Raw genomic sequence first — 13,835 nt, 5'->3', positions numbered from 1 at the left:
GAGACTGACATTCTCCAGAGCCCTTCCCTGAAGTACTTTCATTAACTTACCTATTTCCTCACCAAAAGATGGCAACATCCCCTGTGATCTGAACAGCAAACTAAGTACCACGGTAGCAAAGGGAAGAGCTGACACAAAGAGAAATGATCTCTTGACAGTGTCCCTTGGCAATACCTAGATACAGCCCCAGAATCACTTAGGAGCCAAATGCTGTTCTGAGAGTTTCTAATAACGAATGAAGCACTTGGGGGAAAAAATGAGAAAAAAAAGCAATAGACAAAACCTCTTCAATGATGACATCGCTGCAAAGGACCAAAGTAAAATACCAGAGTCATGCTCCTGAGGTAGGCAGAATCCTCAATGAAATCAATGAATATTTGTTTCCATCAGGGCAGCACAATTGTGTTTGTTTAAAAAAACCCCAACTCAAAACAAGACGAGGTTCTCTTCCAGAGAGTAACAAACCAGTCTGGCCCTCTTAAATACTGCCTTCTCTGTTCTCTGAAGCATTGATTCTGTCCATTAACTGGAATACTATTATGCTGCTGATTGATTTGAAACATTTTGTGTGTGAAAGAAAGGCCTGTGAGAAAAGGTCCAGTTCAGATTATGGTTTATTTCCTACTGTGGTCCTGGTGGTTTACTTCGCTTAATAACCTGCCTTGACTGAGAGCTAATGGGAAGGCAAGTGAAACGCCTACCACTCTACATCCCCCCACATTCACAGCCTCCTCCAACCTAGTGAAGCCCTTACTCAAAGGCACTAACTGCTACTGGAGTGAATAAATCTGGGTACTTTCAGGAGCTTAGCTGGAGAAAGGTGCCTTTGATATGAGCAGAGGTGATGACCCAGCTCTTGCTGAAGTGATTGTAGCTTCTCCTCTGCACTGTGCTAACCTCTGCTGCAGAATAGGTGCATCTGGGTTTTCCCTCACCTGAGTGCCATTAATTCAGAAGCAGAGCTTGTGGCCATGACCTCCTGAACTGGTAATGCTAGATTATCTCCATTGCTTAGCAGGCATCTTCTCTCCCTGGCCAGCTCAGCTGTTTGCTAGCAGCATGGGTTTTACCACTGCCATTGCTCACAGCATTTCTCAGTGCAACCATGTCCATGCAATGATCACTGAAGAAATTCTGTATTTCACAAACTTTAGTAAGAGGCTTAAAGATCTCGGTGTCTAATTGTTGCTCTATTCTGTAACAAGTCACTACTCTAATCTGTATTTCTGTTTTCCAGTAGAGATATAATACGACTAAAATAGCTGCAGTTCCTCTTTCCACCTTCCCTTAGGATTACTGGTGTGCAGCCTTCCCTCTAACCCAGGCTTAACACCTGCCATTTTCTCTTTATTCCTCTTTTTGCTTCCCTGCCTCATACAGGTGAGCTGTACAGCTGAGGAAAGGCAGAAAAATCTGAAAACAAAAGAGCTTTATGTTGCAAAATCACCATTATCTTTGATCACGGTCCAACACTGAATCCTCCTGCGTCATTTGACTTAGTGTTAGTTAACTGGGAGCGTGTATCAGCTGAGGCTTCCGTACAGAGAGGCCGTGTTGGTCCTTTGCAGGGAGCGACTGCATCAACAGATGAACAAACTCAAAACTATCTCAGGCTCTGTAAGGGCAGAAGAGGAGATGACTAATGTAACCGGTCACGTGGAGTGGCTCCCCACAGCACGAGGAGATGACTTGCATCAGGTCTGCCAGAGGAAAAAGAATGAACTTCAGAAGCGCCTCAGTCTCCTCACCTAAATATCCAAATGACCTGCTTGGTCAAAGAGACTGAAAGGGGCTGAAAGACATTTTGAGACTGTAAGTGCCTGTCTCCATGCACATATAAAACATTGCAATTGTTTGGCAGTACAGTATCTGGAAGCACTTCAGGCATCCTTATAAGCATCTAATGATTTGACCTTGGCTTTTTGTTTTGTCTGTGCTTGTCAAAATGTATATAGATCATTCATATTTTGTTGTAACTGTTTATATTTCTGAAGAGCTACATTTACATCTGAGGATTTGTACTATCTAAAATGAAAGCCCCAAAGGATGTGTGTGATTGTGACTGCTTCTGCAATCCTCATCTATTAGCCATGCACTTGAGAAGGTGGAGGAATCTAGAAGGGGGAGGGCTTTATCCAAACTGAAGGGTGCTGTGAACCACAACAAGGGCTTTCTGCAGAGCTGCCTCTCTTTGCCATTCTTGACATTTTGCTGTAAGAAATCTCCTCTCTTTAAAAATTACATATAAAATATCTTTTGGTTTAGGTTGCTTACTTTCTATTTTCATCCATGTAATGGAAGAGGACAAATGAAGCTGTTGTCCATGGAAAATGGGCCCTATTGTCCCTGCTGAGTACAAATGGGAGAGGATGATGATGACTTCCTTTTCTCCTTCGTTCTCCCCTAGGCTACCATTAGGCTTAAGAGTAGTATTCTAACTGTGCATGGCACCTAAGGGCAGGTTTGCTTTTGTTGTTTTATCTACCTGTCTGGCCATCTACACATAAAGTCATGTTTTGTCACTGGTATACACACATGTATAGAGTCCATATACATCCAACAGTACACTTGGAACTTAATAATCTTTGCTTGATGAAAATGCTCTGACCTGTTTTCTTCCCTACGTGTCAGCTATACCTACCTGGCAGCAGTACTCCTACTATCAAAACAATCCACAGGCACTGAGCAGCGTAAGAGCTGTTCTGTTACCACTCCTTTATTTTATGATACGAGCTGTCAAATATAATCCCTAATTTTGTTTTTTGCATTTATCACAGTAATAATGTGGTAAAATAATTTTCTATTCAGAAGAAGCAATTAAATTAAAAGTGAAGGCAGAACTAACAGAAAATCCGTGGGTTTTTTTAGTCATAAAGCATTTTCCAGAGTGTTCAGTCATTTTTTATGCTTCAATTATTATGTGGAATGTGGATGTCTTAGTACACAGCTGCTGTGAAAGCATTGGTGATGCTCAGGGTCTGGGTATTCTTACTTGTACTTCTGGGAGATCCAAATCAAGGTTACCTTATAGCTTTGGTGAGCCCTAAGGAGTAAGTAGTATCATCAACCTGCTTATGGTTTCAGTGGAAATTCTCCCTGTCTCACTCCACCCTGCCAAGCAACAAGCAATTTATAATGTTACAAGCATCAAAAATCATTGAACCCTGAGGCTGCTGTATGGTTTCCTTAGCTCTGTGTACCAGGACAAAGGTCTGTAGTATGAGAGGTGACAGCTCCCAGGTTTGTATTAAGCCCACATGGCAACGAGTCCAATGCGAATGGATTCTGAGCATGATTCTGCTTCCCTTGAATTGAGTTCAGTGGATCTGGGTTGCTTCCTGCCGGGCCCAGAGACTCTGAAAGGTCTGCAGCCTTCAGAGAAGGAGAAGGGGTAGCGACCTGCCATCATCTTGGGTACATCACCACACCCCAAAATCTGTATGTGCTAGCTGCAAAAACTCCTTTGTGTAGAAGTGGAAGGTCATGTCAAGCACTTAGTTGTGCCTACTCTCTTACACAAAGCAAGCACAAGGAGTACTGGCACATCTCTTTCTGTTATTATACCCAAGCTGCTTCTATGAAAATCTTCTTTCGTATCTTCTTGGCCATCTCCTCTATTTGCTCCAATCTACACAAACTTCTCGGAGCCTCTGGGGCTTGTCTGAGCACTCCCCTTTCCCTGCTTAGGCAAAGGCAGCCAACAGTTACATGGTGTTCCAGCCCTTGTCTTGCTTGAATGTTATCCAAGGACTAAAACAAAGTGCAGTGACTTTCTTTGAGTTCATCAAGCAGGTCTTGCAGCGAGCGCAACTGTACTCACAAATGGCTTCCTTTATATCCCAGGATACTCTTTTATCTAGAATACTATAAAGTTATTAGTGTAGTAAATCCGTGTATCTTGAATCGTACCAACTGATGAGAGGAACTAAGTTTATCAGTTTAAGTCAACATAGGTACAGGTATGAAAATAAAAAGAAGATGAATACATTGACATATACATAAACCTCTGAGGTCCCTTCCATTTGCATTCTTTCTCAAAATGGTTTTGGGGGGAACTCAGTATTCACTAAGATTTGGCAATTATCAGAGTGATATTCAGCTTCTGAAGAGAAAGTAGCAGAAGTGGTTAGACTTTTGGGTGGTTGATTTGCCTCTTTCAGATTGAATAATTGCCTGTGCCAAGGATAATGCTCTGCTGTTTGAGGCTGCCAGGAGTTTTGTCTTGGCTGTATCCGTGTGGTACTGCCGGGCTGTCCCACTCGGTCTCCAAACATGGCTTCCAAAGAACCACTGAACATGAAGGCTCAATGACACTTCATGGCAAAGATCTGAAAATCATTGTCTGGATTCCAGGTTACTTGAAGAAAAAAAGCAGAACTTCTATTGATCTTTCACTATGAGGGTGCTGAGGCGCTGGCACAGGGTGCCCAGAGAAGCTGTGCCTGCCCCATCCCTGGCAGTGTTCAAGGCCAGGGTGGACAGGGCTTGGAGCAGCCTAGTCTAATGAAAAGCGTCCCTGCGTGTGGCAGAGGGTTGGAACAGGATGAGCTTTAAGGTTCTTTCCAACCCAAACCATTCCATGATTCTATGACGTGTAGTTTTACTAATGAAGCAAACTCCAAAACAAGGTTATTTGTGCTTTGACAAACTCACCCGCACCAGCAGTACCAAGTAGCTTAGGGTGTGCAGTGTCACCAAAATCTGAGCCCTGATACAGGGGAGTCAGAAGTGTAACCTCCATCAGTAGGTTGTGTCCACAGAGAAAATCACAATTAACTCCATGAAATGCCCTTTAAATGTATTTTTGTGTTTCTTGGCACATTTTGCCTCTCTCTTACGTTTTAAGGGGAGAGGGAGAGCACTTTGGCATTAGCCATTTGAGCAGTGGGATGTTCTTCCAGCACTTGCTGGGGAATGCAACTTTCCACTTCATTTTTGCTTAGCTCTTACAACACATCCACCTGAGCAGCAATTTATGCACGACTTTCAGTCAGTGACCCCGCTTTCACAAAGAAGAAGCCTTATTTTCTTTCCCATCCTGGCTTTGCCAAGCACAGACATTTAAAGCCCCCGAGTCAGGCTTTAAAAAAAACCATCAAAATCGCACAACCGGCTTAAGCCACGATCCATAACATTAAGCTAATGGTTTTAGTGAGCTGTTAGAGGCTTGGTAGCAGGCGAAGGGTCTCATCCCACACCCAGGCACTGCGGGAAGATGGCGGCCCCTTTAAGGAGCCTGACCCACCACCACCTCTCCTGCCTGCCCGCCCGCCCCTATTCCCCTGCCCGCCCGTGCCCAAGACACTCAGAGTCGAAGCAGGTGCATGCGCAGTGCGCTGGCAGCCTGGCGCGCTTGCGCAGTCACCTGCTGGTCGCCCCCCCCCCCCCCCCCCTTCCCCACTGGTACATCCGGGTCACAGCACGCCCGCCCGCCCGGCCGGTGCCCCGCGGTGCCGTGCAGCTCGCGCCCCCTCCCCCTCCTTTTCCTCCTCCCCCCTCCTCCCCCCGGCGCCGCCGCCGCTATCGCGCCCTGCCCTGCGCCGGCTCTGGCCGCGCCGCTGCTGTCGCTGCCTCCGGCCGAGCGGGGGGAGGCGGCGGCCCCGGCTCCCGCTCCCGCCCGCAGCGCCGTCCGCGGGGCGGCTCGGTGAGTGTCAGCGGCGCGGAGGGCGGGGGGCCGGGCGCGGCGCTTCATCCTCGCATCATCCCCGGCGGCGCGGCCCTGCCTGCCCCTGAGGGGACGCGGCTCCCATCTGTTGCTCTCCCTCTCCCCGAGCACGCTTCCCCTCAGCCTTTCCGCAGCTCCGCGCCCCTGCGCTCCCCGTCCCGCTGCAGCTTCTCCCCGCAGAGCCGTGCGCTCGGCCCCCCGTGGAGCTCGGCTGTGTGAGGAGGGGGCTGCGGCCTCCCGCGGCGGGGACAAGCGGCTGCTGCTGCCTGGGGAGACCTCGCGGATCGCCGGGATCTACGCTGTGGTAAATAACCCTCCTGCGGGGCTCCACCGCGCTCCGGCGGGGCTCCTTCCCCTCGCCGCGGCGGGTCGGAGGCGGAGGACATGGTGCGAGTGCCTGCGGCTCCCCCGGTCTGTGGCGGGGACTGAGGGCGCGTCCCCCGCCCTCTCGGTACGAAGCGCAGAGAGACCGAGTGACAGCGTTAATGGTTAACCGGGAGGAGGGAAGCTCGAGAAGGGCCATTGCAGCCCTCCCGACTGTGGCTGAGCCGTGCAGTGAGCACAGAAACCGCTGCGAATTTGTCGTAGTCAGGGTGTATCCTGCAGGTCTGTGTGCTGTAGCTGTGATGCTGGGGCTGTAGTGCCAGGTAGGGTTAAGGTGAATTAAGGAGCTGTAACAGGAGGGTGTTGTTTCTAACTTATTCATTTAAATAGCTGATAAAATCAAATTGTAATTGGATTTTGTTTCCTTGCTGTGCTGTTCAAGAATAAGGACTTGTGCAACTCAGTTCTGTTTTGTTACTTTCTGTTTTACTGGGATTGAATCTTATGTGGTAGTAAAATATAAGGAGCTTCTACCCAGAAACATTTCAGATACCAAAGAAATCAAGAGACTGTTATGACGGTTTTTGAAGTGTTCCTGAGTGTTTCTGTTCCATTGCATCTGTGTCCTGGTTCCAAATGTCAGTGGCAGTGTGACAGCTGTCTTTCTGCAGTGATACTAGAGTCTTACTGACATGTCCAACCTGTCAGTCTGAATTTCTTTTAGTGCAGTATAGAAATACAAGTGTTGAATAGCATGTATGTTATTTCTCAGGCCAGTAGAACGTTTTCCAGATTGATCTAATAATCTGTGTTCCCCCTTATTACTGTTTCTATTGCTAAAACCTGCAAAGTCTGTTTTGCTCAGAGTTCCTCCCCCCCGACACAAATGATTTTCCTTTTTTGTGCTCTGACTGCATGGACTTCAAATGCAGCTTTAAGTAAACTGGCATTTTCTGTAGTAGGCTGTGGCAGCCAGCAGCATTGGACAGAAGACATTTTAGTCATTATGCTGACGTTACTCTTGTCAAGTTTGGAATGTGAATCCAAATTTAGTAGGTTCCACCTGACAAATATGTTTGTTTAGCAAGGTGCGTTGTTTTGCAAAACATCTTCAGTTCTTTGTGGCAACTTTAACAGCAAAATCCTGAACCACTTGAATAAGATATGGCTGTTCCATGAAGTAGGGAATGGGTTCTCTCTGGTGTACAGAGTATTCTTTTGCTGAAACAGAAGCTTTCAGTAGAAGGTAAGGGGTTTTATCTGAGTCACACTGTCAGATTTCTTATTGCATGTGTTAGCTGTCAGAGAGTAGGGGCTATAGAAAGAAGTGATCCAGAATCTGGTTTAAAACATCCTTGTCAAGCACTGTGGTTGCATGAAGGTGAGGGATGAATTTGATCCCATCTGTTATACAACTTCCATTTGTCATCAGGTGCTCTAGATTTTCTTCATTGTTTGCAGTTTAGCTGAGGCCACCTGAGGTGGGGGATTATTGAAGAGATTGTCTTTTGGGATTCTCTCCCTCTTCATCTGAAACCTCTCCTGTGGGAACCTCGCTGCCTGTAGAAATGTGATGTTCTTGCATACGGAACTGTCCTGTCCTCTTATCTGGGTTCTGTGGGAGTCTCAATGTCTGGATAGAGAGAAAAAGGAAGCAGTTTTGTTGTGTCTTTCAGTAGTTGTATATCTTAGCAAAATAATTGCTTTTGAAATTGATTGAATGCAATTGGTAAAATAGTTTAGGGACAGTTACGTGGAAAACTTTAGGTGTCTGTCACCAGGCTTCTAACAGTGCTTTCCAGACACTTGGAATTAATGCTGTAAAGAGACAGAAGGGTGGGGAATATTTGTGTTGCTGCTTACTGAATTATTGAGTGATATAACAGAAATTGGCTCTGTCATTTGGAAAAGCATATGTAGGGGCCACTTTGGGTTTCTGTAGCTGCCTAGGCATGGTAAACATAAATGGTTTTATTCTCCCTGTGTATCTGGGATAATAAAGATACACAAACAGCCTGCAGTACCCTTGCTGCCTTTTCTTTTTTGTCACTGCCTGCCAGCTGAGGGCATAGATGGAACTAATGCATACCCTGTAGTAGAGACAGGCAAAATGAAAGCTTACGTGCAAGAAGTCAGGTCTGTTTTTTAAGCAGTCAGGTTTATATGTGCGTTGTTTTGTTTGTGTTTTTTAATTGAAGAAGTAAGATTTGTAGTGCAAATCAGGGTTATCACCTTTGGCCTTCCTAAAAGCTTAATCTCTTGTAGTGACACCAAGAGCTTTAATCATTGGTATAGATAAAGTTGAGAAGAATGTCTGCTGTCTGTTAAGGTAGTGTTAATGACCCTGAAGTATATTCTAAATCAATTTTATGAGACCTACTCCGTGTAAAAATATTTGAAAATGCATGTTCAAAGCTGAAACATTTTGTGTTGTCAAATTACATCTCATGGGCTCTCAGCTGTAAGCAAATGTGCTGCAGGGGAAGTTTGCAGCCCAAGTGAATGCATGTGTGCTGAACCCACCAAGGGTTTGAAGACAGTGCCCACTCCTGTGCTTACACCAGGAAGCAGTGTCACCCCAGTAGTCACTTCAGTCCAGCTGAATCCTTCCGGGTCTATCCACATGGCTCCAGAGGTGATGAGAGCGAGGGGACTGGGGATACGGAGGAAGCTGTGCCTGAAGTGGAAGAAGTTAGGTGCTGGGGAACTTGAAGCCTCAGCACTGCTTCCTGGCTGCGGCACCTGAAATCCATGCACCAGTCAGGCAGGGTGAGGTTTATTCCAAATAATTTTCCAGCTGTATTTGGTGGCCAGTTGTAGGCATCTTTTGACCTCATTTCTACTCCTGTTCACTTGCATATGTTGAGAGCATTTTGAAATAAATGGAGGGGTTTGTTGTGTACCTTATAAACGTTCCCTTAATATTAATCTATGGGCCTATAAACTCAGGTGTACTAGCGTTTTTTTCCATGTGATTGTGGAAAATCTAACTCTACCTAATGTGAAGAAGTCTGCTTCTCTCTTCATGTGTGTGAACATGGGAGCTTATTTGATTGCCTTTAATGTCAGGATCTCTTAAAGTTCACCTCAGTTTTCCCCCTTCTGTTATTCAGGAATGTTCTTTGGAGTGCCACAAGTCGGCTGCTGCAGCTGGCAGAGTGTTTCAAACTGTCTCAAATTTGCTGAGAGTCATAGGCGCTATTATATAGGCACTGTTTGATGTTTGCAGTTCCAGTGCTTACTGGAGAGATGTGCATTGCAATTATATAAACAGCAGAGCCTAACAGAAACCAACAACAATGAGCAGTTTTTGAACTGACTAGGTAAAGCTGAAAGTATTTTTATGTACAGCCTTTTCTTCTGTGTTCCCCATCTTCTGTGCTTTTAATGGCTTTCTGCTTTTTCAAAATGGCATTTTGTTGTCTGGGTCACATGAAAGCCTGATGCACAGACAGCACCTTTGCTGTGGAAACAGTGAAACTAGTTACAGATAAAGCATATTGAGAGGTATAAGTAAAACAGTGCATGCTTTTTGCCTTTCATTCATGAGATTTTGATTTTCACGGTAGTTGTAGATGTGAGATAAAAGTTTGACAATGTCCTGCTCAGTGTGTGTGGCTTGTAAACTCACATCTGTTGTTATGACCCTTGTCATCTGGCTATACTGCCATCTTCATTAGCTGTTCCTACTGAATCAGGTGGTCTTGGTGAAATGTTTGGTAATTTACCTCTGGAAATATTAATACTGCTTATGACATTGATTTGTAAAAGGATTTTTGGTACCAGACCTAATGTTTTGGAGTGTCCTTTAACATGACTTTATCAGCACCTAGAAAAAGGGTTTTTATGTTTCTAGAACCTCGACAAGGATTGGCTCATTGGTGTCTGTCACAAATATGTCGTTTGCCTTATTTGCACTAGCCTAAAGTTCTGGTATTGCATTTGAGGAGTGATGTATGACTGACCCAACCCAGCATCTTTTTTTACTACACAAAAATTGTTGTGGGACTGTAGGGGGAATTTGGGACTAAATAGTTCTGAAACAGAGGTTGTACAGAAGTACAATCTCAATGTCTATAAAACTAGTTTCCTTTAATAATGTATGTAAGGATTAATTTTTATTCTGCTCAGTGGAAATGCTGTATGCTTTGTGGGCTTGTTTTCTAAGTGTTTGACTGATTCTTTGGCTTTTACCTATACAGCACTTGGGATTCCCAGGTGGTCCCTGTCCAAATAGTGTAATGAGGTCTGGGACAGCTTAGCTTGTGAGAGTGAGTGTGTTCAAGCTGGTGTGGCTGTAGCTACAGAAATAGCTCTCCTTGCAAAACAGGCCTTCGTCTGCCACCCACACCAAAACCTAAAGCTTGATCCTGTAGGCAGTTAATATGTTTGTCTGGAAGCTGATTCCCATCAGCAAATGCTTTACCTGAATCAATGACTACCAGGCAAAAAGAGTTTTCTATGGGTAATCACTTTCCATATAAGAAAGCCCAGCAGAATACTGGCCTAGATACATTTTTAAAAGCACTTTTTTCTTCAAACTGCGGGGCTTAACTGTTCGCCAGTAGCAGGAGGCTGCTCTGTGAGCAGATTCTGTTTAACTGGCATGGTTCAAAAGACTCTTAAATTCAGCCATGAGGCAATTCTGGTTCTCCTTTAGTAGCAGATGATTAAATTAAATGAAGTGTTAGCGTGAGTAACTTTTTCTGGTGTGCTGTACAAGGTAATAGATGAGTTCTAGGAGCCCGAGTTGTAAATTAGCTGACTGGAAAGCCCTGTTTCTGTGACGAGTGGCTCTAGCAGTTGTATAACTTCAAAAGTTTGGTCTAATTGTGTATTCTTCAAGTCAGGTGTGGCACTGGGTGATGGCTAGGTCTCCTTTTTATTACAGCAGTCTTGAGCATCCTCACAGGGAAAGGGAGCTCTTGTCTTTTTGTGTTGGACAACAGAGGGGTTTCTTTTGGCTTCTGATGTACAAATTAATTTGACCTTTTTACTGTAAAAGTAGTAGTTTTTCGAATTCTAGCACTGCTATTCTGACAAGCTGTAAGAATTAATAAGGAATGGATTCATAGCTCCTATTTTTATAAACAAAACCTTCTTGTTTAATGTCCCTGAAAGTGAAACTTCTCAGGCAAAGTGCATTCTGGGCATGAAAAGCCAGTTCTCTTCTTTCTGTTACATTTGCACCTTTCATGTGCTGAGACATATGGTTATTTGAAACTGTTCATTCTTAATGTGGAAGTGAAATATGTAACCGCTGGACTTGACAAGGCTTCATCTCAAAGATGAAATTGCTGACCTTTTATCTAAATGAAGATCACAGACGAGGCAGAGCCTTACGTAAGGATTGCTTATGGGTAGTAGTTAATTGAGTTAAGAGTTTAGATTTCCTGCTTGTGTGTAGAAGTCTCATGTGGAGAGACAGGGATTTATCAGCTGATCAGGCAGTTGAATTGTGTTGATAGTTTTGACTTGTTTTTTTGCTCTGTGTACTTCTTGAGAAGATTACTTGCTGCTTGCTCCCTTGGTCTGGCAGCTTGTTGGCTGTGTGCAGAGTTATCAGTCAGGTACAGAGGGAGTGCGTGGGTATGATGCTGCTTCTCACCCAGCATCTTGGGAACAGCAAGGGAAATGGGGACTTGCTGGACAAAGAAAATGCATGAAAGGGAATTGATGGGGAGAAGGCTGGACAGGAGAAGTAAGACCAGGAGCTGGGATTTTGTTAAGAAGGCAGATAGGTCTGTTGGACAAGGAACTTGGGATGTTAAAAGTAGAGTGAGAAAAACTGTAAGGAAGGGACTACAGTGAAATAAACCATACTGAGTTTTGTCCATTGCCTTTAGTAACCATCGTGTCTTCACCACTTTAGCTTAATACGTATCTCCAAGTGGTGGAAATTGATACTGTGAGCAAGTGGTTCTGATTGTGAGGATGTGCCATGTAGCTATGAGGATGAGTTGTTCAGGCTCATCTCCTAGTTAGGTGTTTATACTAGACCTTTCTTGTTAAGCTGCAAAACAGCATTCAAAAGTAAAGAAACTGCAGAAAGCAAGCAGCCTTGAATACATAATTGTGTGCCAGTTCTTCCATTAGGACCCTTGCTTTATCCCCACGATGAAGTGGCTGGTGCTGGTGAGTGAACAAGTGCTCAATAGTTCTTCATTGCTTAGTACCGTACTGTGCTCTTGCTACATTGCTGCAGAGATGCAGTGAATTTCCTCTTGGAGAGTGTGATGCTGCTCTCTGTACAGTTACTTATTGTCAGAATGGTCTAGTGAGATGAGGAAGTAGTTTGTTTCCTATTTCACATGAGGACCAAAGGCACGAAGAAGAGAAGTTTAGCTGGTTTTGCATGGTTAGAAATGACTGGAACCTGAGTCTTTTTAGACTAGTTTACATATTGTAGCCACATCCCCATTGAACTTGCTGTTTTTTTCTTCCTGTGATTCCATTCTGATGCTGTAGACTGGCTTCACAGTTATGTTCATTCTCAGTCTCTTTGGACTTGTAGCTGCTGTAACCATACCGGAGAACATGTCAGTGCTCAAGGTCATTCTGTTGATCATAGCAGCAGCATGTGGCTGTTTAATTTTGTCAAAAAGGCAGTTATTTCTAGTTTCTTCTTGTATGAATCTGTTTCTTTTTCAGAGAAGTGAGGAAGGATTAATTCGGGCTTTGTGTGCCTTTCCTGAGCTCATATTCTGGTGTTAGTAGTGCCTGCGAACTTTTGGTCTTGATGCAGATGGATGCATTCCTTGGCTGCGCTGCAGTCACACAGCTTTAGGGCCAAACTGCTACTGGTTTTTAAAATACGCTTTTTAGAGTTTAAATGTTATGGAAAAGTTGAAGTGCTGCAGCTTTATTAACAGAACTGTGGGTAATGAATTCCTTTCTCGAAGTTATGGTGAAAGGAGGAGGAATGAGCTGATCTTTATATTTCAGTTGGGGGTCTCTGTTGTCCACATAGCTCTGCTTAGCTGTTTAATTGGACAGATAGTTCTGGGCTGCTCCAGCCACTGGAAGGGAGGAACCAGAAACTCTTTCTGTTCTGTAGAGCCGTGTGGCTTCTCAAGTTTCTCTTTAGAAGCAAAAACGTATCAACCAATGTAAGAAGTAGAAAGCTGCTGTTTCTCTGCTGTTAGAAGGAGGGGTAAAAAGTCTTTAGAGACATACTATGAATGAGGCTTATGTTGGTTAGAGAACTGCACAGTATATAAAAAAAGAAAGAAGTCTTTACTCCTGGGTAAAGAAAAGAACAGCCTCTGCTGATGGAGCTGTGTTTTTTTGCATTTCCTTGCCAAGCCTACTGTGTTGGCTTATGTTCAGTTAATATTTGGCTGATCAGCTTTGCAGCTAGCAGGACTAGGAATGCTTTTGCTGTAGATTAAGTTTGATGGAAACTTGTGTTCCCTTGAAGACGTTGCATTCAGTGGTAGTAAATCTCTTTCTGGGTCTTAGAGATTTTTCTCCCCTGTTGGGGAGGAGAATGATAACAGGAGTGCTTTTGAGCTGAGAAGTCGATCTGTACTCTAGGTTTCTTAGAGTGCAGCTGGCTTCTGATGTGATACGGGGCCCGTGATGAACAGTGTTCAAACTAGAGGTACTTTCATGTGGGAAAGGACCCCTAAACAAAGATTTTAAACACTAAGAGCCTTAGGTGCTGGTTTTTGGCCTTATGTTGGCTTTTTGTGTGTTTAGTTGTGTGATGTGTCAGCTCTGCCCACCTTTACCTCTGTGGGTGGATTTATGCAATTGAAGTATCTTCAGTTCAAGTAAGAATTGTAGTGACACTTCATAAAAGAACGTGAAGTGCAACATGCTGAAGCACAGCTACGTGTGGGTG

At 44.4% G+C, this 13,835-nt stretch overlaps 1 protein-coding gene across 3 annotated transcripts in view; it reads left to right on the top strand.

Moving 5' to 3' along the window:
- The first annotated feature begins 5,428 nt into the window (after positions 1-5,428).
- CYRIB (CYFIP related Rac1 interactor B) overlaps positions 5,429-13,835 on the top strand; it is a 77,535-nt gene continuing 69,128 nt past the window's right edge. For 2 of the 3 annotated variants that reach the window (XM_080639641.1, XM_080639642.1), the window contains exon 1: positions 5,429-5,644. The gene's annotated coding sequence lies outside the window, so the exon portion shown is untranslated. Of the gene's footprint in view, positions 5,645-5,832; positions 5,970-13,835 lie in introns of those variants that run through there. The other variant, XM_080639640.1, reaches the window with a different exon arrangement.

This window comes from Psittacula echo, assembly GCF_963264785.1.
Source record: "Psittacula echo genome assembly, chromosome: 2".
Classification (NCBI taxonomy): domain Eukaryota; kingdom Metazoa; phylum Chordata; class Aves; order Psittaciformes; family Psittacidae; genus Psittacula; species Psittacula echo.
Note: the sequence above shows the minus strand (reverse complement) of the source record. Positions and strands in the feature narration are given on the sequence as shown.